At 43.5% G+C, this 26,489-nt stretch overlaps 1 protein-coding gene across 1 annotated transcript in view; it reads left to right on the top strand.

Moving 5' to 3' along the window:
• Positions 1-4,209: 4,209 nt before the first annotated feature.
• The window catches only part of LOC142213163 (ras association domain-containing protein 8-like), a 41,815-nt gene continuing 19,535 nt past the window's right edge, over positions 4,210-26,489 (top strand). Inside the window, exon 1 of the mRNA XM_075281392.1 lies at positions 4,210-4,481. The gene's annotated coding sequence lies outside the window, so the exon portion shown is untranslated. The remainder of the gene's footprint in view (positions 4,482-26,489) is intronic.

Here is a 26,489-nt window from a genome sequence, read left to right as displayed (position 1 = left end):
CCATCCTCTTCACAGTAATTGTTGTCCCCCCTCACAAATGCCAAGGCACTCGCTCACAGCTTCCCGGATTGGTCACAAACTTCTTTTTAAATCCTGGGTGTCCTTGGTAACCACATGCCCCCTTGTATCCAGAGATGCCCACCCACCGCAGCAAGTAAGTGGGACGCAGTGCAGGATTACGCCCACAAATCACAACTTTCCTTTGCACATGCAGAAGGTCCTGAGCTGCTGCCATCTGACAAGGTGAGGAGGAATGGTCTGGTTGTAGAAGTTAGGACAGGGGTCGGTCGCCTGACATCAGCTCTTAAAATGTTTCCTAGCAATTGTCAATGATTGGATTATTTTGTACGTTACGGTAATTTATGGGATTAAGCATCAGTGGGTTTTCTTATCAGATTCTCTGGGTGGAAAAGTTATAGTTTACTACAGTACCAGCAAAGTTACTTCAGCGCGGAGTTAAAATCCTACCATATTAACTTACACTGCGAACCGTTGCCATATATTTTACCCATTTGCAATATATAGGTTATTATGTTCTTTATCCAGGTCATAAATTTTTATCGTAGTCAGCAATGAAATCCGCATCTCTTTGCAGGTTTTGGTGCAGAATATAGTTGCAGATTACAGTACACTTGTTGTATTGCAATGAGTGACATCTACGGTTCATATTGGACGAGTTTCGGTACCTGATAGGGCGATATAAAATGAATGAATGATTTATGAGGAATATGTCGGGTCTGTCCCGTTCACATTCACACAATGTTGTATGAAGGTGCAGAACGGTGGTTTGGAACGAGAAAGAGCCCTGTGATAAATGTGCGCCACAATATCATCCCTCTATACCAGACTGGCGTGGAGGGATTGATAAATTGATAGGACTTTTTCCTCTGCCAGGTTCAGTTTTAAGAGGACAAACCCAGAGGGGGTGCAGAGGGTGCAGTCGCACCGGGGCCCAGGAGCCTTAGGCTGAATTCAGCGCACTGTCGGCTTTCCCGGGTAAAGCGCTATCGGTCCTGGTACTGTAGCTCTTTACAGTCAGTCAGGTACGTCCTTCTCCACAGCAACACCTATCGCACTGTACTGTAGAGCGGGGAGGAACGCCCCCTCCCTCTGCTCACAGTGCTCGTCCATAGACGAGTATTATCAGGAGAGGGAGGGGGCATTCCTCCCCGCTCACACTGTACAGCGCGATAGGCGCTGCTGTGAAGAAGGACGTACCTGACTGACTGTCAGGAACGCCCTTCTGACTGTAAAGAGCTATGGTAGCGGGACCGCTAGCTCTTCACCCAGGGCACGGATCGGGAAAGCCGACAGTGCGCTGAATTCAGCACACTGTCGGCTTTCCAGCAGTATATAGAACTGCCTGTGCCCAAATCGGTGAAATGTCCTCTTTAATGGACCTATCCATTAAAAGCAGCTGCAAGGGGGGAGAGCCCCCAACCCCAAGCTGTGAGTTGCCAGTATAAGATCAGTATCTATAAGACATAGCGGCTTATCAAGTAAATATGCTCTTGTACGGGCTGTTAGTGTCATACTGAACATACTGTTCGGTACATCCAGGGCTACACCCATTTTTGCCTGTAGGCACTACCCAGTACAGCCCTTTAACAAAAAGATTGACAGGTTTCGATGTATGTGGGTTAGCTATGCCACTAACCATCCCAATGACAGCTAATAAGGTGTTAATAAGATTTTAATAGTGGTAGGCTCCCTTTAGGCTAAGGCACAATGTTGCGGAAATGGTGATTTTTTTGTTGCAAATTTTGCTGTGTTTTTGGAGCCAAAAAAAAAATGTTTCGGAAACGTGGGGTCTTAGGATAACGGGACTGGAATTGATGTGAAAAATAGTTGCAGAATATGTTGCGACGCAGATATGTGGTCTAGGCTTATTATCTCCCAAACAATGGGAAGAAGACCTACGAGGAGCCGATCCCAGTATTTTGCTTGGTGGCTGCCAACCTGCCCTAAGGGTGCATTCAGACTACGTAACGCCGGGCGTGTATGAGAGCCGTACACGCCGGCATTACGGCAGACTGCCGAACACTTTCCATTCACTTCAATGGGAGCGCTCGTAAACGCCGCTGTTACGAGCGCTCCCATTGAAGTGAATGGGAAGTGTTCGGCAGTCTGCTGTAACGCCGGCGTGTACGGCTCTCATACACGCCCGGCGTTACGTAGTGTGCATGCACCCTAAGTGTTGCGGTGCATCTTGAGACGTATGGCGTATGACCCATGAATGGATTTCTACAATAAGAGCGATGACACAAGACCACCCCCTATATTTCTGATTTCAGAGTCTTTGTTGCAGAGGTTGTCTAATGATCAGGTATAATAATAACCTTCCTGTACAGACTGTACAGTTACCGCGCCGAGGACTGGTTAGACCTGCCCTGAGAGCTTTTGTGCTTTCTCTTCCAGATCAGAAACATTTCTGTTTGTATGGCAGAGGTCATTATTTTCTATATAATATGGTCCCTGTAAGTTCCAGCCTGGCCACAAGTTGGGACCAAAAGGTCATGTGATTTGACCCTTAGGGTAAGGCCACACACAGTGAAACCTCTGCTGTATGTCTGCTGGGGAATTCAGTAGTGCGTTCCCGCAATTCACTTTGCAGGGACTGTAAAATGCTTCCTGAAACAGTGTCACTCTGGTCCACATGTTGTGTGTGGTACTGCAGATCAGTCCCATTCACATTCAAGGTGCAATACCAGACACAACCTATAGACAGGTGTGGAGCTGTTTCACAAACAAAACAGCCATATACTTTTATAATCCTAGACAATCCCTTTATATAGTGCAGGGAATGCACTGGTAAGCTATATTATTCGCCGGATAACCCCTTTAACCTCACCTTTTTTCATTACAAGCATCGTGACATATGGCGATGAATCAAAGAGCATAGATAGGATTAAGGAATGATCTTTAATATAGCAAAAACATAGTTCTGTCCACAAATAACCAGTGCAGGTATATAACAGATGACCGCCGTGTGTGCTATTGTGGGAGGATCCATGGTGCTGTGCGTCTATTAGTCATTGTTACCGCTCTGACCTTCGCAGTGTGTAGTGGAATGTGCTGTTTGTTTTTATACAAATTCTTAAAGGTGAAGGAAAAAGTGTCAGATAGTGTGTGTGTGTGTGTACGTTATATATATATATATATATATATATATATATATATATATATATATACACATAGTATACATACAATAAACAAACGTGTCTGTGTGTTGTATATATACTGTGTGTATAGATATATTATAAATACAATTAAGAGAGAAAAAAATGTGTGTGTGTGTACTGTGTATACAGTATATATCTATATGGGACAGTGATTGACAATGTCTGTAAAGTGCTGCAGAATATGATGGAGTTATATAAGTAAGCATAAATAAATACACACATATTGATTTGATTTGATATATATACATATATATATATACATAGTTATATCTGAAGAAGAAGCCAGGAGCTTTGAAACGTTATAATCTATCATCATTATGAGTTAGCCATTACAAAAGGTATCAAATACTGAAGAATTTCAAGTTGTCGGTTTTTTTTGTGTGTTTTTTTATATATTTCCTACCCACTGGCTGACACGGTACAAAAACATATATATATATATATATATATATATATATATATATATATATATATATGTATATATATATATATATATATATATATATGTATTACATTACTATATACGAAGTATGTGTGTAACTATATATATATATATATATATATATATATATATATATATATATAATTAGGAACATATATTGTATACATATATACAATATATGTATATATGTATATACATATGTATACAGTAAATGAGTTTAACTATATATACATACACACACGACCTGTGTATATATATATATATATTATGAATACACTTAGGAATATACATGTGTGTTGTATAAATGCTGTATATACATACAATATTTGTAGGTATATATATACTATATATATATTACATTATTAATATATTTCAGAACATACATGACATATGATTCCCCTTTGCACCATTACTTGGTTACTAAGTAAATCTTAAGACGGGTCACTACTTTAGGGTTTATACTCCTAGATCCAGATATTATTAGTTTTTACCTGGGCATGAAGGAGTTAAGCACACCTTCGCTCTTTGCATGATGACATCACCTTCCAGATGACACCTGGCCACGCCCACACCTGCACACACAGGCGATGAGTGGCAGCCTTGAGCAGTTGGATAGGTTTATTCACCTGTGGGCGTGGTCAGGGGCTGGGGCTGGCCAATCAGACGCCTGTGATGGGCTGCAGGTTGTTTCCTGGCTCTCATTCCAGGATAGTGCAGGGTGGGGGAAGGATCAGCTGATCAGATCTGCTGCTGCTGAGGTGTATACAGGAGTGACAGCAGGACTGGATGTGATCTGCTGCTGCCTCTGCTGCTACTGCTGGGATCTTCTTAGGATCTGGAGACAAAGCTGGGATCAGGTGAGTGCACTCACTAGGTGACACTTCCTTCTAGTCTGGACTCACTTGGGAAGTGTGTGTGTAACTTTTATTCCAGCCTATCCTGGTTGTAGTGCTGTGGTCTAGGAGTCTTTGCACCAGGATAGTCTGCTCTATCTACCCTTATGGGGTACTCACTCATGTAAGGACGCTGTACACACTGACCTTTTGTGGCATGTGCCCAGTTTGTATCCAAGGTGGTGCCAGTATTTATTCCTTTTTGGTATTACACTGGGGTGGGGTTTAATAGAAAACATAAGGAATTTCTTAAAGGTATACACCGTTAATTTTTGCTAATAAATTGCACGGATAAACTACAATCCAGACCCACGTGACACTGTGGCGTGGAATATTGCGCACATTCTATGTGACAATATAGGCACGGGTACCCCAATGTATTATGGGGAACATAAGACCTATAGATGTCTTATATCACTCTGTGAATCCGTAATACTGTATACTCTCCATGGCAGCCTGGTAATAGAGGAGGACTGCTGCGGGGAATTCATATTCCCCATAGATGTTGTCCTGGTGCCTGGGATATAAAGCATCAGAGCGGTAGTAATCTGCTTATAGGCTCCCATTCACAAAATACAGGTACGGTTCGGTGCAAAATCCACATCATGTCATTCCCATGTTCCCATATCCGGAAGGTTACAAGGACAGCAGCTGCGGGGAACTTAAAACCTTTCCAGCTGTCATTTTCTGTTCCCAGAATGGCCCCACGTTTCGTGTAATCTTGGAGTCGGTCGTAGTGCGTTTGCGACGTTGGGTGCCAGGGTTATGTTTACACCAATAGTAAATCTCCACCTACATGCCTATGTTTGCTCAGATACTCAATGTTGATTGTAAGTCGGATCTTTTTTTGCATAACCAACTCCGAAGACGTGTGCCGCACCAGCTGTTGCAAAACTCCCATGTCCTAGCACGCCGGGCAGAGGTTGCCTGAGCCAGCATTATATAAGTAGTATTTAAGTGCATTGTATGACCGTAATGTTGTGAAACTGATGTGTTACAGGAAAGATGCAAAAATAACTGCAGTTGGACCTTCCTCAATATATTGTATGATTGTGGCCATAGTGACAGTAATTCGGACTAGTCGCAACCTCTTGGGACTTCCTTCTACTCCTAATGTTTCAGAGGTTGCCTAGAAGTGTCTACACCTGTGATCATATGGGGTGACGTAGGGCTGTGTAACTCAGATCTGCCTGGATTTGGGATAGGCACAGCTTTAGACTAGGTTCTTCTGGACTACCACCTGCTTAGATCAGCTTATGACTAGACGGAACAGAGGAACGTCTGGTGTGTGTCTGATACCTGCTTCGACCGGGTAGTCTTACTAGGAAACGTGGTCACATCTGTGCTGTTACTTCTGGTTTTCTGCATCATTCTAGGAAAATTGGGCAAATGACAATGTCATATGATGGACACCAACAGCGCCTGATGGAGGTCATTGACTATAATGGGGTCTGTCGGGTTTCCGTCATGGTGTCATTTATACATAATACATAGAATTCATGGATGGGGACACGGCCTAACCCTGGCTGGATCCTTTCATGTTGATACACAGTGGGCTCATGCCCTTGATGACTGTAAGGTCGGTTCAGGAAAAGGAATTTGGATGATTCTGACCCTGAGCATCTCACAGTGGGTTTTGTTCCCCTTTTTGTCACAAAATAATGTGTACCATAAAGATATTTGTGTGAAATGACCCTAAAGGCTCATACTATGTGAACCATGGGTACTCGGCATGTCACCTTAGGGGTCCATAGATGGGCATCTGATCCAAACATGGTGCAGTTTATCTTATTGACCTCGATTATGGTCCCATACTAGTTGTATTAAACCATTTTCATGAACTCTGAGATTTGGTTGTTATTACCTATATAAATAAAGATATATACCCATAAGAATTAGAATTTGTTTAAGCCAGAGCAGGTATGGCCGTAATTGGGGGACATCTTTAGCCAATAAGGACCATCCAGAATCCAGAAAGCGATCATACACTTCAATAGAAATCAACCATAACAAAGTTAGATGACATCACTAGTACATCAGTCTGACCATGGACACCATGACATCACAGGAGTCCTTTAATCTAGATCTATACTTGAATTATGGGTGAATACTGTAGCACTTGGAGGGTCCCCCAAAACACAGTAGACTATACAAACCCCATGTAGATGTTTCCCTGGTCCCAGGATGACAGGCTACTATCTATATATTGATATCTTCGTTCCCAGACATGGTCATTGTCAGATTATTTTACATAAGATCTCTCTGCCCCATTCTTTTGCTGGTTGTATTGTAGCAGCAGGTGGTGGCCGTAGGGCGACATGACCATATACCATGGGGTTGTATTGTGCTGGTGGTGAAATTCAATATGTGCACAGAGAGAAGTGGCTTGCTATGGATAGGTGTAGCGAGCTGCTGGTGCTCTCGGCTTTTCTAGCTGAGCCAGGTGTCACACGGCGTGTCTGATAGGTAAGGTTACAGATGATACGACCATGACAGCCCCCATGTTTCGGAGAATCTTGTGAATACTTGCAGCTTTTGTATAGGGGACGTCCATTAAAAAACCTCTTTTGGTATTACACTAATGTGTTTTATATGATGCATTCTTATCTGAGGTTCCTGCGCGCTTACTAGGCTCACCTGTACATGTTTCAGCCTGGTTAGCTGCCATACAGGCATGTGGTCACGTGGTTAATTTGCCAGCTGCTCAGGTCACAACACCTCGGCTCGTGCCTGGTGACTGATGCATGTGCAATAATACAAAAGGGGAAGCGTGCCATAATAATAGGGAATTTTAGGTTTCCCATTAGCTGCACAAATATAATGCACAACAATATATGTTTTAGGGTTTTCTTTGTCCCTGCTCATCTTATGTATTTGAAGAATCTCTCCCCTACACCTGAGTCTCACCCAATGGGTGAAGCCTTGAAGCCTTTTGTTTTCAGGGTGATGAGCCACTTGGCAGGTATATGGCAGCAGCTTGCTTCCCCTCCCTTTTGACAGTACATGCACCCTTACGCTAAGTTTACATTAGCATTGGCTCTCCATTCTGGTCCGTCAGAGGACCAGAACAATGGACAGCCAGACCGACATTGTACATAAGGAGCCCATCACCCGAGGCAGTGTTCTGGAGCCAGCTACTTAAAGAGTATGTTCAGCTTTTAAAGGGAAGGTCATCGATATTAGATCTGTGAGGGTCCAACTTTCGGGACCCCCGTAGGTCAGCTGCTCTAGTGGTAATGGTTACATGCTAGGAGCCATGCCATACAAAATGTATTGGCAGCCACGTTGAAGTCTAAAGCCTATACTAAACACTGTATGATGAGTGAACACTCGCCATGTAAACGTTATTGCGAGTCACGCTGTCTTGGAGAAGCTGATCTGCAGGGGTCCTGGGTGTCAGACCCTTGCAGATCTGATTTTAATAACCTATCTTAGGGATAAGCCATCAATATAACAGAGGATAAACCTTTTAAGGTGCCTATATATTTTCAATATCTCTTGGCTTATTGCCATTTCACCAACAACTATTGCTTGCTTGGTTTGGCCGAGTGTGCATGTGTTCTCAATAGGAAGAGATGACAAAGCTGCTGCCACACATCTTTTATAGCAGATTATCTTATGCCAATATAAATTTAACCTTCCTGATCTTTCTTCCCTGACCTCACCTTTTGGGCGGTAAAGTGTGAAAGTCTCTGTATACTCTGTATACTGTACAGAAATTGGTGACCGCCAATAGTAATCTGATATATGTAGGAGAGTCTGTTCAATAAGCCTAATACTAAGAAGGGATAAAGTGAGCCAGCTAAGGGGAATGATGTGCCCATAGGAAGGATTTAGTTGTTTTGGGGGGGGGTTTTAGCAGTGGTCTATAATGTGTCTGGGTGATGAAGTAAAACTGTTACCTGCTACAGTACAGTATACAGGATAGATGAAGTAAAACTGTTACCGGATACAGTATATCATGCTGTACAGTATACAGAATAGTATTGTATATACCAGGTGCATAAACCTGCTGTAAAGCTCCACTATTCTCCATTACCAACCTCTTATCATCTCCTCCTGACTCAGAGGAGTAAGGATGGCAGAGCTAAGCACAAGGTGAATTCCTAGCATTCCTTCTTGAGTGAACTCCCCCACTTCAAAGCCAAGGAAGCTGATTTTCCTCATCTCTCCAGCCCATGATGCACCCTGTGGGTTTGGAAATAAAATTACAAATATTGAGTTAGTAGCTAGGCATTTCAAGGATGTTTGTGCAGATTGGTGTGAATACTTCCTTGTAGTGTATTAGGCGTAATTTATGTGTAGTCATAACAATACGGGGAAATGGTGCGTTCCCATGTGCAGGTGTACTGTATCCTAGCCAGTCTTACATATTATATAGCTGTCAGGGAGACACTTGTTCTGCCGTCGGCTATCTTCCCCCATAAACACTTGTGAGCTGAGCGTACATGTTTGCTTGTAGCTTATTTCCTTCTCTCATTTATGATAGCAATATATCTCTCTGAAGGTTGGGGCTTGTTAAAATCCACCCTCAAATGGCATGTTCAGATCTTGGACTGTAGGCTCATCCCACCAAAATTGGGTGTTTGGTCAATTTTTACTTAAAGGGCCCAAGTTTTGTCCACAGGATAGGAGATAACATGCTGGGACCCCCACCGATCATAAGGACAAGAATAGAGCCCCATATCCAAATGGAGTGACTGGCCAGGCATGTGTAGGTCTCTATTCATGGCCAAGCAATGTACAATATCTTCAGCAATCCCATAGCTAGGGCATGGAATAGCTTCATTTGCATACGGGAATGGGTCACCTTTTTCTCAAGATTGGTGGGAGAGGGAGTGATCAGACCCCCATTGATCAGCATGTTTATGCTACCCTCTAGATAAAGGTGGGTGGCCCAAGTCTAAGGGTTTAAGCTGACTATACACTTGAGATACTGGTCAGCTGATCCCTCCTAATTTCTACATTTGTAGAATAGGAGAAAAACAAGTTTGAAATCTTATGCAAATGAGGTAGTTGGTGCACTGGGGGTGGACCTTCAGGCCTGGGAGCTCTGCTCTTACTGCTCGATATCATAGCAGTGAGAAGATCAACATATTGGAGGCCTGAGTGGCAAGAGCAGTGCCCCAGAGAACTTAAGGCCCGCCCCCAGTGCACCATCCGCCTCATTTGCATAAAATGTCAAACTTGTTTTTCTACAAATGTCACTTATATAACAGAGGTATGTTAGTTATCACTGTAACATGTAGTGATAGTCGAATATGCTTGAGGAGGCGGTAGTACTGTAGTATATCCCAGCAAAACAAAGTCAAAGCAGTTTTTATGGCACAGTAATGGGTACTACATTTTGCCGTACCAGTACCTATCACTCAAATACAATGCTGGCAAATAGGGGTTTTGCAAAGATCATCCCTGTCTTTTATGTATCAACAATCCTATTAGTCACCAGTTGTTTGCTTTGCTTATTTACCCAGGGAATTTATTATTGTTCAGGCTCAGTTTTAGACACTTAGTCAGCTAGTCTATGGGATGTTTATTGGTGTGTATATGATGATTTGTGAAGCTTGTGTCTATTTATGGAGTGCTGTGTTTTATTTTGAGCTATGTCCAGTATATGACATGACCATAAATTCAGGGAACTAGGATTTTTTTTTTTTTTTTTTTTTTTTTATATATAGGCACAATTTACACACAAGCGTTTTAATAGTGCTGGGAATCTAGTACCCTGTTTCCCCGAAAATAAGTCATCCCCTGAAAGTAAGCCATAGCAGAGGTTTTGTTGAGTTGCCTAATATAAGGCACCCCCTGAAAGTAAGACATCCCCCAATATTAATAATCTTTCTGCGCAAAGATTGTATGAAGAAAACTATTGCATCTGGCTGAACACTATGCGCGATGTTCCGTGTGCACAGGTATGCCGGTTGCTGACGCCACTGCGATACGTTGTATACACTGTTCCTGCTGCTGTCGGATGAGCTGGGAGATGCCCACTGTGCATACACTAAGCACCACTCTCCCAGCTCATCGCACAGCAGCAGTAAAAGTGGATACAACGTACAGTATCACAGCAAAGGCAGTAGTTTTTTTTTCATACAATGTTTTTCTTCATACAGTCAGCACATCTCAGCGTAGCGCAGTGGTGGCAGCAGCACACTAAAATAAAATAAGACATCCCCTGAAAATAAAACATAGCATATCTTTAGGACCAAAATTTAATATAAGACACTGTCTTATTTTTGGGGAAACATGGTAGTTTGAGTAATAGGATCCTTGATCTGCTGGTACAAGGAATTGAGCATCACAGGTTAGTTGCAGGATGGCAATGGTTGTTCCATTTAATTGTGTCCAAAGATTACAGCTTATTACATATCCAAAGGACTTACTAGTGGGCAGACCCCTGCCGATCACAAGAATAGGGGTCCCATGTCCTCCATTTAAATGGAGCGTTGTGTATGGGACTGCCCAAGAGAAGCCTTATATATGGCATTTGGCTATTTCACTATTCTATTCAAAATGGGTCGGCAAAACAGTTAGTCGGAGGATGCAGGGCTACAGATCGAGGAATGCTGATGCTCTGACCCTAGTAGCGGGCAGGGACAGCAATGGCGGCCAGTGTTTACACTATACTAGAGTAGATATTTAGATAACCATTGCAGATAACCCACGAAAAAGCAACAGTCTTGAAGGGCGGACACCAAGTAAATATTTATACTGGGCAAAGTAGGTGGAAAACAATTAGGGATGAAGTAAGTCAAGGGGGTAATGGTTCTCATTGAAGAGACCTAGTCTTATTTTTAGGCAGTGCTGCATGGGAAAAAGGTTCTGTAAATTAGTCCTAGTTAGTCAAGACTAGAGACTTCTCCAAGAGTAAGGCTAGGTTCACATTTGCGTTTGATCATCGTTTGGGGATTGCGTCCCCCATCCAACTTGAAAACTGCAAGCGGTAGAATTGTCAGGCTGTGATAAAATAGGAGTCTGAGTTGGTGGTTTGGCCTATCAACCCTGATAAATACATCACATTGCTATAAATTTCAAGGTGCTGACCAGTTACAGAAAAGCACCTGTCCGCAGGTTGTATCTGGTACTGCAGCTCAGGTCCATTCATTGCAACGAAGCTGTGCAGCAATACCGCATACAACCTATGGACCAGGGTGGCGCTATTTTTGTAAGAAAAGGTAATATTTCTCTAATCCTTCACGTATTCTTAAAGGGGGAACTCTGCATCTTGTAATACAACAGTAGCGCCATTATACCCTTCCAAAATGTGGAATTCAGTAATGTGAAGCCAAAAGACCTAAAATATTCATGTATACAGTGACCAATAGTAGAGAGGGATACCATGCACAATATCAATGGGTTCCTATAATAGAATTAAGTCTCTGCGTTACAATTGAAGCAAAAAACTCTAATCTCCCCACTGCCATATATTGTATAATGAGTCCGCTTGTGCCTTGGCTCTGGCCGTCACACCTGCAGATCAAAGTCAAAAGTCCTATAATAGATCTCGCCGTCGCCTCCCTCCAGCCTTTCATCATGATCTGCTCTGATGCACCGAATGAGGCTCCCGACCTACAGGTGCACCTGAGAGCCCCACAGCGAGAGCGACAAAACACGCCTTGCATTTGTATCGCTGTTCTTTTTGTTGAAAATGTGGTATAAAATACACAATAGAAATTTGAATTTTTATGGGATTCTTCACTTTTCTGAAGATTCGTGTTATAAATAGTTCCTCTAAGGCTGCGGTCGTGCTCGCGTTGGGGACTCTGTCCCCCCATTTCACTTACATGGAGAGAAAAGCCTGCCGATTTTGGGCAGAAATTTGGCAGATCCCGTTATTAGTCTATGGGGTTCATGGGTAATCGCTTTTTCTGATTTTTCGGGCCCACATAGAACTGGAACCCGAACGCTAGTGTAATAATAATACATTTATATAGCGCCAACATATTCCGCAGCGCTGTACAATTTGTAGGGTTCAAATACAGACAGAAAGATACATTACAAAGAAAGTCATATCACACACTGAGACTGAGGGCCCTGCTCACAAGAGCTTACAATCTATGAGGTAGAGGGGGTGACACGAGGTAGCAGGGGCGGCATTGCTTATACAGAGGTCAGACAATTTTGTAATAGAGGTGACTGTCATTACACAAACATAAAACTTTGAGCCGTCACCAGTCGTGTCCTTTAACATGGTGGATGGTGCTTGGACATATAGAGTTAGCCTGAAATGGCATCATATCGTGTGGGGAAGTGTGGGAGTGGGAACAGAGGTGGGTTAAATTTTGGGGATTCTAATGATGGTACGGAAGGGTTTACATTAAGAATTGTGATAGGCCTGTCTGAAAAGATGTGTCTTTAATTTGCGCTTGAAGCTGTAGAAATTGGGAGTTAATTTGATTGTCCGGGGTAGAGCATTCCAGAGAAGTGGTGCAGCTCGGGAGAAGTCTTGTATACGAGCGTGGGAGGTTCTGATAATAGAGGATGTAAGTGTTAGGTCATTGAGTGAACCTAGCCTTAGACGTACTTAGACGTGAATACTAAGGCCTGGTTCACGTTTGCGTTCAGGCTTCTGTTCGGGGAGTACACTTGGGGACCCCCCCAAATGGAAACCTATCCGCATAAAAAAGAGGTTACTTAAGGGAACCCCCAGACCCCATAGACTATAATGGGGTCTGTGTGGTTTCCGCACTAAAAATGCAGAGAGAAAAGTGCTGCTTGTAGGGGAACCGGATGGCCCCATTTAGATGTGACCCGGGCCTAACACACAGCAGAGGGTAAGTTGAATAATAATAACTTTATATAGCACCAACATCAAGTCAGAGGGGACAAGCACAGACAATATTTGACAATAGTATACAATGTGACAAAGAATTAACGTATCGAACAATCAGAGTGAGGGCCCGGGTCGCGGGAGCTTACAATCTATGCGGAAATAAGGAGACACAAGGTAAGAGGCCTTGTATGGGAAAATGGTCCAGCCAGCCAGTATCTGTGAATATACACTTTTCTCTCCGTATGTTTCGTGCGGAAACCACACGGAACCCATTATAGTCTATGGGGTCTGTAGTTTTCCTGAAGGTAATCGTTTTTTTAATGTGTATAGGTTTTCCCAAATGGAAACCCAAACGTAGATGTGAACCAGGCCTCACAACCTGCACTACAGGAACCAGCATGCCCAGTTCCATTGAGCCCGGCCTCTCTAGTTCTTCCCTTGCATAAGGTTCCTGTTCCCACATGACATAAAGGAACAGACTGCTCAAAATCAATGACGTTTTCCAAGTAGCCATATATTACTATCAGTGCTGCACATTTTGGGGAAATCGGTGCCATAAATGGAGGGTTTGCTGTAAATAAAGTGTTTACAAGGCACAATGAAGCTTTGTGTGAGTCAATCACAGGGCGCCTGGTCATGGGAGATAACATGGGAGGTCATTTAGGAAGAAAAGCGAAGATTTATAGCAAACAATAAATGGCGGTCGGGTCTTTTCCTATAAATCTTATTGGTTAAATATTTATCTGTACAGATAGGAAGGTTCCCATCATACTCCGGGATCCTTGGCGCTGGTTTATAGGTGTCATGTCAGTGGCGTTTGCCATTGTAACATTTGTAAGCAGATGTGGCTCTTCGGTTATCAGTATTTGCTCCTGGCTAAGCAATAAATGGCGACTGACAACTATCCAGCTGGCCATACACATTAGATTAATGCCAGCCATCTAATGTCTATGGGGCTTCCATCGGGAGACTCAGACGTTTGGATGTTAACATGTCGAACCTTTTGTTCTCGGTGGATATAAGCCACCAATAGAAGCGTGTGACAGTCGCTTACTCCCATCTCTCTGTTGAGAACACATGCATGTGCGCCATGTGTTAGGAGTAACGGGAATCTGCCATATGACTATGGGCTAGCCTTATTATATTAGCCTTCAGCTAGCATCACACTACTGTAGGGTACAAATGTTTGGTGTAAATGCCAGAAAATCTTTAACCACACAATGGCCAATTCTATATTTGGGATATGTTTGGTTGATATGTTTTGATGTGCTCAATGGTGAGGGCTTCTAGGTAAAGGTGTGGCGAGACCCCTCCCTAGTCACATCCTGGAAAATTCAAAGTAGACATAAACTAGTAAGATAAAGGGAATGCCCCACAAGGTTCAGGGACTGATGGCCGTCTTTGCTGATGCTTGCCCCACGGCTGCCACCCCAGTGTCCGTTAGGAGCCCAAAGAAGCAGAATTGCACAGGAAAAATGGACAAAAGGAATCGTATAGTGATTTAAAAATAAGAATTTATAGAGTATACTGGCGTTTGCCCGCGACTTCGTCCACGTGTCATTGTTGGCGATGATCCGACTGCGCCCGTGTCTCAGATGTGGCACATGTCTGTATATGCACGCTCACCCCCCTCCTGTGTACCCCTCTCCCGTGTTCCCCCTCCCGCTCACCTCCAGCCCAGACCTCCAAACTCCTCTCCTGTGCATGTCCCTATGCGCCCCCCCATCTCCCGCAGCTCCCCTGTCACACGGCCCCAGACACCCGCCCCCGAACCCTACAGTCCCCTGGGATACTTGTTCGCGACTCTCCGGAGTCAGCCGCCATCTTCGGTATGCACACACATCCAGCACAGACGACACATTTGTGGTGCCGTGCACAGCAAGGCCGCATGTTCGCGACTCTCTGGAGCTGCAAGCAGCCGTCATCTTCTCCGGCGTGCACAGTGTCCATGTGCCCGCCCACACAATGGCACGAACCTATCGGCGCACAGCTGAAGGACCTGGGATGACGTCATCTCAGGTCCGTTAGCCGTGCGCAGACAGAAATCCAGTGTTAGCGGTTGCGATGTCTGGCCATTTAGCATAATAGGCAGCCTATGTTTCCTTCTAGGGTCCAAACTAGGTATGTGCCAAATGTCATCCAAATCCGTGGAGCGGTTTTGCTGTGATTGAGGTCCAAACATCCAAACATTTATAATATTAGTAGGATTATATTCTGGACAGACTGCATATATTATATAGAAACAATTCTGGTATTGTAGGTGAGTTGCTTCATTGCCAAGTGCATGTCCTTCGTTCTCATGGCTTGGGTTTAATGGTTAATATGTACTTTTTTTTAATGTTGGTTGGGGGGAGGAGTGACCTTCTGAGTATTACCTCTCTTATCAGTTTGGTATGTGCTCTGTAGGGATGGGGTCAGTAACTCGCCCACATTGTGAGAAAAAAATGTGTTAGCCAAAGTCTTTGGATAACTATAAGACTATTTTATTTCTGGTTGCCACTTTATCTCAATGCCAGAACTTTACTTTTTTTAAATCGCGAAAAATATTTCCTTTATAAACCCTCCCAACTTTCAGAATAGCGTAATATGGGTGCATTTTTTTAACTTATTTTTATGAGTCCAAGTCTTGGCCTGGCCTCAGCTCCAACGACCCGGACTTACAGCAATGGGCGTCATTGGGAAGCAGGACGGTTGTGCCACCCCATGCGATAAAACAGTAGCTTACTCCTATCTTTTTACTGAAGTAAACCATGTGAATGCACTTTTTTTTTGGAAATCTATGTAAAATTCCCAGGTGCGTTGACAGAAAACCTATATGGTTGCAGTGAAGTTGTCGGCTGATAGAAGTCTAGTGTGTAAAGTGAACAGCAGAAAGATGGATGTCTGGAGATTAGCCCAGGGCTGGTCTATGTATGTTAAAGGTTACCAGATAAGGTATTTTTACACCATCTTTTCGGATCACTATTGCGGGAATTTACTACACAAACACTGGTGGATTTGTGTTCTGGATGCTTACTTGGCCTATGAGGTGTTCAACTATGTCGTACTTTGCACCTTAACATGGCATAGAATAACAGGATGATTTATGTAACTGTCTGGGGTCCGGGCAGGGGCGTAACTTAAGGGGTGCAGTTGCATCGGAGCCCAGGAGCCTTAGGGGGGCCCATAAGCACTGGCATCAGTATTGAGATTGCAGCTTCCATCTGGCCCATAAACCAAGGAGACTCACAGATTCCCCTAACCACACTAAGGTGGATTAAACTCCTTAGCACCCGTAACCATCACTATCAAGAATTCGCTGTAGAGATGAGGTCGGGGTCCCAGACAAAAGATTGCACCAGGGCCCATAAGACTTTAGTTACGCCACTGGGTCCAGGCATAGACCAGATACAACTGTATTCACTTCTCTTCTGACAGCAGGACTGGGTACTGTTTGCTCTATGCGAAGCGGGAACAAACCCACTTGAGGGTCCCCAAGTGGACTCCCTGAACGACAACCCGAACGCAGATGTGAACTGGGCCTAAGAACTTCCTAGATATCCACCATTCCTTGTGTACACGTTCTTGGCTTTGGCTCCAAAAGCCGCAGCAGAATCTGCAACAAAAAAATCTGCTTTTCTTCAACGTGAGGCCTCATCCTTAGTAGAGATGAGCGAACACTGTTCGGATCAGCCGATCCGAACAGCACGCTCCCATAGAAATGAATGGAAGGTGCTTCCATTCATTTCTATGGGAGCGTGCTGTTCGGATCGGCTGATCCGAACAGTGTTCGCTCATCTCTAATCCTTAGGGCTAGTTCACACGGGGACATGGAGGAGGATTTTGACAGCGGACTCTACATCATAATCCTCCTCCATACAATGCTAGCAGAGAAAAAGAAGAGACATGGCCTTTCTTCAGGCATTTTCCGCCTGAAGAAAGCAATAGAAGTGAATGGGAAGTGCAAAACTCAAGTTTTTTACCGCGCAGGTTTTTACAAAAAAAATCTCGATGCGTTTTTTGCAGCCCGTTCTCTTTAAGGTTGGGAAAACCACCTGGAACCTTTTGCAAAAAAACACTCCACAAAAAGTGGGGCAAGGTCCAAAAAACGCTTCTTAATTAGAAGTGTTTTTTTTTTTTTTTTCCGGTGCCAAAATAAGCCACACGTAATTTACGTGTGAACTAAGCCTTACTTTTTCCACACGAGTCTAAAACTTTTGTACATTACTGTATGTATACATACATAGAAATATATATTGCGGTGACTTTTATAGTAGCTGTTATACATACAATAGTACTATTCATCTCTTCTCCAAAGTTTTCTTGGCACAGCATTGTCCCCCCTATACAAAAGACCCTTTTAGTGTCTGATGCAAGATAAGGGAGGGGAGGGAGAGTTTAGGTATTCGAGTTGAGGGGGTTGGAGAGATAGTTTGGTGCCAAATTGAGAAAGTAAAAGGGAACAAACCTGGTTCTTAGCAGATAACCTTCTAATGAAAGTCTAGGTGGGCTTAATCTCCTCCGGTGGTGGTCGCTTTCAGAGGAGTAGCCTAACTTTGAGCAAAACCATCCACCCCAGTTGACTGACCTGCGCATTAAGAAGACTCTTTAAGAAGACGACTAGTCAGCAATTCATTTGTCTTTTATGCATTACAATGGAGAGATCACTGGCGTTCACATTCTTCAAGGCTCTCGCTAACGTCAGGGCTCCCTCCCCATTCCTTAATGGCACTTTCAGTGTATTTTGGCACTGTCCCTTTAAGTCAGGAAGCGTGTCATTTGAGATCAGAAATGTCAAGACCGATCACAAAAGGGTGAAATTTTAATCCCGAGTATCAGCCTCATTATACTAACAATAACATTCCCATAGTAGCTCTCACTGAGAATACTGAGAAAATGGTCTTGATTTTGGAAAGGGGGGGGGTGATGGGTTGGTGATGTCCCTTTATTCCGATGTGAACACCACTATAGCCCTGAGAACATACAATGGTCTGACTGAAGGCAGAAAAGTCACACTGGGAAGTCTGCGTGATCTATTCCCATCATTGTCACCAGAGTAGTGCGGGACGTGGGGATGGAACGTATTTGCACATTGGGGGTCGCAAAATTGTCCCTTTAGCTCTGTTGTGTCCCAAACAAGGGGGATTTGTGGGTATTTTTTTCACATGTATTATTTAATAGTTGGGGTTTTTTTTAACCATTGCTATACATTACATAGAAAAATCTATGATAATTTACAGGAGTACTGAAATGTGGACGGAAACTCCACGACTGGCATTTGGCATGGACATCTTTCCAAGTATGCCGTGGACTGTTCCCGACAATAACTGGTCTAAATCTTCGTATATACATTAGGCTTTAAGTGATCAAAATTGCAGGTTTCGACAATTCTGATACTTGTTTAAAAAGAAAAAAAAAAGCTAGAAATTTCGGCAAACGTTTGCCTGGTTGCAAAGACTGAGTGATGATTTTTTATTATTATTATTTATTATTATTTTATTTTTATTATTATTTTATTATTATTATTTTATTATATTTTTATTTAATATGTATTTTCTATTATTATTATTATTATTATTATTATTTAATATTTTAATTTTTTTTTTTTTTTTTTGTTTAGTGACCCCTTTATACATTACATAAAAGTTACCGATTATGGTGGAACCGCCTGACAATCTAATGCTTATGGTGTCCACCTGACTTTCCCTTGACCGAAGGCGTCAAGTGGACAAAAAAATGATTGGCCCTGTTGCTTTTCAGCATGCCCAGTCCTTTGTTCCCACAACAGATAAGCTTGTTAAAGGAGCTTGGTGCTGGGTTATTCCCTTCTCTCCGTTTTCCAAACATGCACACTCCACTGAACCAAGCATGTATGTGTATGTGGGAGCTTGGAGGATTGACTGCTGACCGAAAAGGACATTTGACAGCTATGTAAAGTGTATAGTCACCATTCCTGCCATGTAAAGTCACTAGTGTATAAGCAGTTTGTATGTTTTTTTTAATGGGGTTTATGGGACTTATACGTTGCTGATGTTTGTTCGGGGGCGCCGGTGTGTATTGTATATAGTAGATGTAGAATAAGCCCCAGCCACACTCCTGTACAATGCTGTTCCTGTGTCAGACCACACTCTGCTTTCTTCCAAAAGTCTTTACAGCATGCAATAGATACAGCCAGATCAGATTGCCATCATGGCCGCTCCAGAGCTTCCCGCCTATTGCATTGGTTTTGCTTGCACATTATCCTATCAAGTAAGCACTGAATGGATGGAAGGGTGAAGTTCACTATATGGCAATATGTGGAAAGCTCGCGGTGCATGGAGGGGGCAGTGACCTCAGCAGCGTCCATGCCTTTCCTTGTGATATTCAGTATTTGACAGGAACACCAGCTGACAGTTTATTCATACGTTTTGTACCTAGATATGTATTACACTTACAACATGGGGGGAGGGGGGGCTGTACGAGTGGTGGCCTTGCTCACAGAAGCTTACACTTCAAGAGGCTGCAGGCCGTGCAAAGAAGTAGGACGATCACATTTGCACGTGTCAGTATGAACAGGTAGTCACACATGACTGCTTCCTCCTCCTTCATAAATGACTCATTGCCCCATACAAGTCCTTAGGTTGCACTATGTGCAGTCATTTCTGGTACCTCAGTGCTAGGAAAGTAATGTTTTACGGTATGCGTGACTGTCGCCAAACAAGACTGCTGTATACAGGTTTGCAAGAGTGAAAAGGATGAGAGATGATCATATGGGGAAAGAAGACCTGAGAAAATATTATATAAATATTATTATATTAGGTAACACAATTGATATAACTGTCCTACATGTCTGTCGATGGGTGGCTTTACATGTTTCGATAATTCAGATAGTTGTCCACCTGACACACCTGCCATCCCCAGTAACTCCTTTTTTTGGCTTTTCCTTTTGTTTTCCCCTTGGGGAAAGTTCCAACGGGGCCAGATTGATGGTACCAAGTGTAGGACCAAGCTTAATGGTTGCGTTGAGATCTACTGGTCCTGTGATCACATCTCTGCATGCAAAGACTGGGAAAACATCTGCAGACAGAAGCAGTTGTGGTCAAAAGTCAAAGCTTGACCTTGGTTTGGTTATTGGAGCGCCACCATGGATATCCTCTTTTCTAGACAGTTTTCACAAATACTAGTGTTCTTACTTACTTGCAGTAATATGAGGGGCCATAGTTTTTTGTTTGTTTTTTTTTGGGGGGGGGGGGTTCCCACAATTCATACTCTTCTGTACCTTGCGTCAAGCTTTGATTTTTGCTTTTCATGAAGGAAGACTTCTGACGTCTGTAAAATAACATTACAAGTTGCAAACTATGCATATTCCGCAGGTAGACTGAGCTGAGATATCTTCTCGAGGCTGCAGGCAGAATAACCCAGCCCTTCCGTCTTAAGACAATGGCTCCTTTATGATGTGCCAGAGGGTGGAACCTGAATTTTGGCAAAAGTGAACAAGAATTTCATATACCTTTATAGTGTCAGATCTTTGGTACAACTAAAAGACAGTAAAAAATTTTTAAAAAACTAAGATACTGAAATTATAATAAAGGGTAATAGAAATCTTATGTTATTGAAACGTAACCCTACGCCAGATTGGAGGGGTGGTGGCAGTGGTGGGGAGTTGTGATCCTATTCTCTATATACATACTATAAGTGAGAACTTGCTATTCGTACATACAGAGAGGTGAGTGGAAAGGGGCCCAGAAATTCAGATTCTTTACCATGAAGTGATCCGTACTAGTGGAAGACATACAGTCACATATACAAAACAAAATTGGTCTCCTTCTTCCCTAAAGGCTAAAACGCCAATGAAATATAAAAATGCAAAAATAATAGGCCGCTGCCATAAAATACTTAAATTCCTGAGCATCGTACAGAATTTTTCTGCAGATTCAACACTTACCAATACAGTTTCTGCCACATCTGACTATGGCCTTATCTGTTATAGGAATCAACGCCTTATACCCCAGTTTACGGGGCGTGTGCCTATTTGCAGGCTGGGCTGTTATTCAATCCTATTGTAAAGTTTTGTATGGATAGAAATTGTAATGCATTGGTTTTTCCGTAACCTGGAATATTATTTTTCAAAGATCTGTTCACGTGGAAGTGATCTGCAAGTGTGTGTACAAGGAGGAACAACGCAGATAACGGCGGTCCGGCATGGCGCGCACTGCACAACCTGTTCGACAGGCTTACAAGCAGTCACTTGGAGGGCTGTCATTACAGAAATGAGCTCACGAGTTGTCTGTTGTAAACTCTTCGACAGTTTTAGGCTTTCGCAACGTGAGTTTGTAACAAGTCTAGAAGGAGAAGACAATGGTCTTGTGTGTCCATTTGTCACCTAGCGTGGACACTGGATTGGACACTTCAGTAACTGCCGAAGAGCTCTTGTCTGTCACCAAGTGTTGCGTATATTTACTCAGATCGGTGGCCATGTTGGCTTTCCTCCTTGTACACTCTGCTGCGCCTGAACTTGGCATACAAACACTAAGGTTTCGTAAGTACTGCTAGGTCACAAAACCACCTCATTGTTTGTACAAGTAGCGGAGTCCATCAGATAAGATTTATTTCGATCAATGGGCAAGGAAAGTAGTTATGGCAATTGTTGAAAGCAAATTTGTCTGGGAGAAAGGAAGAAGCTGAGTTGTGTGATGTATAGGGTTATAGGATAGAGGAGAGAAGCTGAGCTCTGTGATATATAGGGTTATAGGATAGAGAAGAGAAGCTGAGCTCTGTGATATATAGGGTGATAGGATAGAGGAGATAAGCTGAGCTCTGTGATATATAGGGTTATATGATAGAGGAGAGAAGCTGAGCTCTGTCATATATAGGGTTATATGATAGAGGAGAGAAGCTGAGCTCTGTGATATATAGGGTGATAGGATAGAGGAGATAAGCTGAGCTCTGTGATATATAGGGTTATATGATAGAGAGGAGAGAGGCTGAGCTCTGTGAGATATAGGATTATATGATAGAGGAGAGAAGCTGAGCTCTGTGAGATATAGGGTTATATGATAGAGGAGATAAGCTGAGCTCTGTGATATATAGGGTTATATGATAGAGAGGAGAGAAGCTGAGCTCTATGATATATAGGATTATATGATAGAGAGGAGAGAAGCTGAGCTCTGTGAGATATAGGGTTATATGATAGAGAGGAGAGAAGCTGAGCTCTGTGATATATAGGGTTGGGTTATATGATAGAGGAGAAAATCTGAGCTCTGTGATATATAGGGTTATATGATAGAGGAGAGAAGCTGAGCTCTGTGATATATAGGGTTATATGATAGAGGAGAGAAGCTGAGCTCTCTGATATATAGGGTTATATGATAGAGGAGAGAAGCTGAGCTCTGTGATATATAGGGTTAACCGCCCCCCTCCCAATTCTCCTAGTCGGTGGGGGCTAGAGTTGTCTGTCTTCCACTAGTTTGCAGTTTATCCCCTATCCTGTGGCGAGGACATCACTTGCCCAAATCGGAAATCCCTTTAAGCACGGGACACAAGAGCAGGTTCCTTATATACAATATCCTATAGACATTCCTCACTAATCAGGTGCACAAAACGTGACCTGACTGCAGATAAAGCAGCCCAGTGTGACCAGCGTGTCTGGATAGCTTTCCCCTTACTGTGTTCTTCCTATACAAATAATTATAGGTGCTATAATGTTACCGTAGTCACATGACCCGCACACACCGCCACCGCCGTTGTTGACAGATGATGAGGTAATAGGAAGTTTTTGCATTCACACTGACAACCTGGCGAGTTTCCAGCGATGCAGATGTTATCAGAGAAGCCGCATAGCAACCGAAAAACAGAGCACTCCAGCTTCTGCACTTATTCGGATTGTTCAAGATTAGAAAAACGTGGCTGCTTTCTTACAAAAACAGCGCCACACCTGTTCACAGGCTGTGTGTGGTATTGCACTAAAGTGAATAGGGCTGAGCACACAATCTATGGACCATGTCGGGTACAGGCACGCGCTTCTTAATAATTATGGAGTATTTCGCAGGTCAAACTGGCATACTGCGAATTTGCAGTTAATGTAAAAATGCAGCATTTTTGCAACGTGTGGTGTCAGCCTAAAGGGGTTATTTGAGATTAGGGAGAAAGAACTTACCAAAGGCTGCACGTCATCGTACATTGAACTGTATCCACTTAAATCGGCATGGGCTGCAATACCAGTCACAGTGTAAGGGCTGGTGGGGGCACTGTTTCTGTGTTTTGGAAGGAAAGCGGCCCCTGTCGCAGGTAAACTTTCATCTTATGGCTTTACTTAGACCATTTGCCTTCTCGGATATTGTAGAGTGATGCCAGGCATGGATTTTCAACATTGTTCTATAAACTTCATGAGATTTAGCAGACATATTGGCATTTGTGCCAAGTAAAATAAGACTATCCATCACAGCGATAAGTCTGCTCTTGATGCGGCTGTGTACCGAGATGTATGTGATTGAATACCGTCAGTAAGTGCCAACATTTCTGAGCTTATATCATGGCGATGGTCCAGGCCTGTCACACAGAAGTATGATGGTTACCTCAGGTGAACTCTCGTAGAGATGAGGGTTCGTATTCTCCTGAGGTACATTCAGTGGCGTAACTACCACCATAGCAGCAGAGGCAGTTGCCACAGGGCCCAGGACATTAGGGGCTCGGTGACAGCTGCTACTGCTGCTATCATTATACTCGGGGTGGGGGGTCCACAGTGGGACATAATACTGTGTGCAGGGGCCACTAAGGGGGATAATACTGTGTGCAGGGGCCACTAAGGGACATAATACTGTGTGCAGGGGCCACTAAGGGACATAATACTGTGTGCAGGGGACACTATGGGGGGATAATACTGTGTGCAGGGGACACTATGGGGGGATAATACTGTGTGCAGGGGGCACTATGGGGGATAATACTGTGTGCAGGGGCCACTATGCGGCATCATACTGTGTGCAGGGGCCACTAAGGGACATAATACTGTGTGCAGGGGCCACTAAGGGACATAATACTGTGTGCAGGGGGCACTATAGGGATAATACTGTGTGCAGGGGGCACTATGGGGCATAATACAGTGTGCAGGGGCCACTAAGGGACATAATACTGTGTGCAGGGGCCACTAAGGGACATAATACTGTGTGCAGGGGCCACTAAGGGACATAATACTGTGTGCAGGGGCCACTAAGGGACATAATACTGTGTGCAGGAGCCACTATGGGATAATACTGTGTGCAGGGGACACTATGGGGATAATACTCTGTGAAGGAGTCACGATGGGGCATAATAGAGCATGCAGAAATGCGTAGGAGGGGTCGGTTGAGGTCTTCGGTGTCGGTCGGGGGGGCATGTCAAAAGTTCGCCACGGGGCCCCGTCATTCCTAGTTACACCACTGAGTACATTACAGTGTTGGTCATGGTGGTCTGGTGGTCTTGGTGATGCAGCCTGTTGTCTATTACTATCAGTCACCAGTGAGGTTATCTGTGGTCACATGGGTATAACAAGACCCAACAAGGTAGCTCAAAGCCTTTATTAACCCTATAGTGTAGCTCATACGTTACCAGGCCAATCTGACTCTCTCGGAGTGATCTGCTCTGGTTTCGAGAGGAATCCACTTGGGGATCCCTTGAGCGGGAACCTAGACGCATTAAAAAGCAGTTACCTAAGGAAACCTGCGAACCCCATAGACTATAATGGGATCTGTGTGGTTACCACACCAAACATGTGGTGAAAATAGTCCTGCAAGCAGCACTTTTTCTTGCGGAAACCACATGGATCCCAAATTGGTACATTATCTTTGACTGTCAAAACAGACCTAGCTAGAACCGTGTGAATAGACCCATTGACATACACAGGTTCTATAAGTGGACTCCCTGAATGCAGATGTGAACCGGGCCTAAGGGGTCTCCATCAGGTTAATGGAGCCCTATGGATGCGTTTGGTATAAGACCTTAGGATGACTCCCACTCTGTTGAATATTCCTTATGCAGTGGCCACTTCATCTCCAGTAACCTACATCATTGTGCGATTTAGAAGCATTAGTTGGTGAATTTCTTCATCTCTATTCAACATCCTTGTAGTAAATTGGCTTTTCTGAACCTGTTTGTGTCATACAATATTAGAAGAGCTGCGCCTATATGACCTTACAGTTATTCCAAGACGTGGTGTTGGCACTTCTTACCGTACATAATGACTGTTTTGGGCTTCATTGTTGTGTATGATGGCAGAACAATATGCTATTACATGTTTTGAGAAAGCGTGGGCTTCATAGTCTTCTATGGTCCTGAAGAAGAGCTGTATCCACGGGTAGGTTTCACATGACTGCACAGGAGGAACTCTATATTGGTGCCAAGAACTGGATCAGATCCTGTAAGACCAGGATAGCCCTCCAAAGATGGCTTTGGTAAGAACTTTCCTAATCCTACAGGATACACTTTATTCCCACTCTTAGTAGTAACTCATAGAAAACACACATAATAAAGTCGTGTAAAACCAGCCTAGAAGAGAAGAAAACTTCTGGAAGTATATTAGGACAATATAGTTGCAATATGTTACCTACCACATTTGTTGAGGGGGGCCAGTTGGCACAATGCATGGCATTTTGGTTTGTAAATTCGAGAGCTCCAATCACATGGCTTGTAGAGTGCTAGGATGGACCTGTCATTGGTTTCACCACTTTCTACGTCCTTGAAGTCCTTCTGGTTTTTTCAACTTGGCTTCAATTGTGGGATTTGACTAAATGTGGCAATTGACTAGGTACTGAAGCAATTGGCAGCTATTTCCTTTAACCGGGAGCAATGACCCTGCATGTGTCCTCAATGGAAAGAAGAGCGTAGGCCGCTGGTGGTGGCAACTTATCTCACATGAGGTCAAAAGATGGACATCTTCTAATTCAATCTTCCCAATCTTCTATCCTCTGATATCAGCCAGAGGAAAGTCAGGACAACTTTGTACATATTAGATGGCGGTCTAGTCCTACCAAAATTGAGGCGTTTGGTCGCCATACATGTAGTTTTCATAAACGATACCATTGGGACTCTTCAAGAAGAAGTTTGTAGACGCATAAGATGGTGGCTTTAACTTTTTAGCAAATCTAAAGTTGCCATCAATGGTTGACATGGGCGGCATTTCTTCCTCTTCTGGTTCACACCAGGTTCTACACATGGCGCCCTCTGTTCCTCAACAGATTCTTCTTACACATAACTTCCTATGTGGTATT

Source organism: Leptodactylus fuscus, chromosome 7 (assembly GCF_031893055.1).
Source record: "Leptodactylus fuscus isolate aLepFus1 chromosome 7, aLepFus1.hap2, whole genome shotgun sequence".
NCBI classification, from domain to species: Eukaryota; Metazoa; Chordata; class Amphibia; order Anura; family Leptodactylidae; genus Leptodactylus; species Leptodactylus fuscus.
This window is presented reverse-complemented; position numbering and strand designations above follow the sequence as displayed.